This window comes from Elephantulus edwardii, unplaced genomic scaffold (assembly GCF_000299155.1).
Source record: "Elephantulus edwardii isolate Elephantulus edwardi_28Jun2011 unplaced genomic scaffold, EleEdw1.0 scaffold00060, whole genome shotgun sequence".
NCBI lineage: Eukaryota > Metazoa > Chordata > Mammalia > Macroscelidea > Macroscelididae > Elephantulus > Elephantulus edwardii.
Genome location: NW_006399810.1, coordinates 3819101 through 3821647, shown reverse-complemented (window position 1 = coordinate 3821647; position 2547 = coordinate 3819101).

Genomic DNA, 2547 nt, shown 5'->3' with positions numbered 1-2547 from the left:
TTCAAAGGCATCAATTCTTCTATCATCCTGTCTTGTCTTTTGTTGACTAATAGATGTATGTCTTTTTTTACAAGTGAATGAGTGTAACTTCTAATTATTGATTGATATTCCTCAACTTGAGCAGGAAAGCATGTCAAAATTGTAAATAAGCCAGAGAGATGTGCTATCATAACCAACATAATGAAATCTGTATAGCTTTTCAATGTTACTTCCACATAATGGACAACTACAACGAGTTATTGAAGGTTGGAAAATCGTGGTATTATGGCCTTTCATCAGAGCACCCCCTTTCATGGTTGGATCACATTACAAATACTATAAACTCACTGGGAACAGAAAACATGACTTTCTCAAGTATAAGTTATATTTTATATGCTTGGTGTAGAAAGTAAAAGAACAAAACAAAATTACAGCGTTTGGTATGGGTTACATCTCGACATAAAGAAGACAAAGATCCTCACCACAGGCCCAACAGTCAATTATGATAGAAAAGAAATAATAGATGAAAAAAGACTGAAGCTGTCAATGATTTCATCTCGCTTGGATCAACAATCAACACCCTTGCTACCATCAGTCAGGAAATCAGGAGACATATTGCACTGGACAAGTCTGCATGCAATCAGGGACCTCTCAGTTTGAAGACTAAGGTGTGCCTGATTCAGGCAATGGTATTCTGAATCACCTGTTAAGTATCAGAGAGCTGGACTGAAGGATTAATGCCTTTGAGTGTTGGTACTGATGAAGGGTATTGAATATCCTATGGACCTCCAAAAGAATAAAGAAATATGACCTGGAAAGATGTGGCAAGAGTGCTCCTTGATGACAAGGATGAAGAAGCGTCATCGTTCATATACTTTGGACGTGTAGCTAGGTGAGACTATTCTTTGGAAAGAGACACCATGCTTGGAAAGAAGCAGGGTCAATGAAGGAGACTGAAACCACCAACGCGATGGTATTTTCTCAGAGATGGTGAGGATGGCACAGGACAGGACAAGGTCCAGGGAGGCTGCTCATACGATTAGCATGAGTCTTATTTGATGGCACTTGATAACGACATTAGCAATGGGAAAAACTCTTTGGTTTAGAGTATAAAGTTTTATAAGCTTATTCTCTTGACACCCTAGAGAGCTCTGGTGGCCGAGTGGTAAGAAGCTGCACTGTGATCCCAAAGGCATGTAGTTTGAAATCACCAGTCACTCTGCCAAAGAAGGATGAACAATCGTCTCTGCAATTTGCTGCTTCTGAAAGCATACTGGAGGATCAGCTATGGGTTGGTTCTACTTGATGACACAAAATAACAACAATCTTCCAGACAGCTGGCCAAGAACCAGGCCTGAGGTTACAAACCAGGAACAATGGGCTAAATCATACCTCAGAACTGTCTTGTGAAGACCCACTGCGCTTGGATTGTTGTTGTTAAGTGTCATAGAGTCGTAGATGACCCATAGTGACTCTCTGGATGAAAGTCTTGAATGCAAAACTTTCATCTTTTCTCCAAGTTTGTAGAGTTTCTGGAGGCAAGCCTGTTATCACACTAGTCACTTGCACTGCTGACATTCTTAACACTGGTTACAAACACGGCAGCAAAATTCACTACCACTGCACCACCCACACCACCAGACAATCCTTAAGGGATTCTTGGCATCACTACCTACTGAATGCAAATCTTCAGAGCTCTCAAGAACATCTTAGAGACCATTGTCTGAATTCCTCTACACTGTAGTTGAACATGTTGCTCTTCCTCTCCAAGCCTCACTGATGTTGTTGGTTGTCATCAAATTGGCTCTCAATTCATGGGGATACCCTCTACAATGGAAATACTCCCTGGACTGCTCTGATAATCGGTGGAGGGATCAGTCCATTGTAAGCCATAGATTTTCTTCGACTTTTTCTAAAAAGAATTGCTGATACTCTCCTCCCACTCCATCTTTGTATAGAAGCTCTGCTGAAAACTGTTTAGTATCATAGCAACACTGAAGCATCCACTGACAGAAGAGTGGGAGATGTACATGAGGAAACTTGGTCAGAAAGCAAGCAATCTAGGTCTCCTGCATGGAAGACAAGAATTCTACCGTAAGTCAGCAATGCCTCAAATCAAGATTCAGAGAACAGATTGGGAACCAGGAAGAAGGATTAGAAGTCAGAAAACATGGACTTGGTGACAGCAATGAGACTGGGGATAGAACAATAGAATTCTGTAGTATTGATTATTTAGGCATTGAAAATACCTTTTATAAAATCATAAATGCAGGCTATGCACATGGATTTTACTTGATGATATGCATAGGAATCACATTGATTACATTTGTGGAAGGAATCATTAGAGAGGTTCAATATCAACAGTGAAAACTAGACAGACCACCAACTACTCATTTGCAAGTTCGAATGAAGCTAAGGAGTGGTAAATAAAATACACAAGAATTAAAATTTCATCTTTAGTCAGCCTCACCTGAATTTTAAAACCAAATCAGGAACAGCTTTGAATCCTTAAACACTAATGAACGAAGACCAGATAAGTCATGGAAGGATATAAAAAATATCTCATCT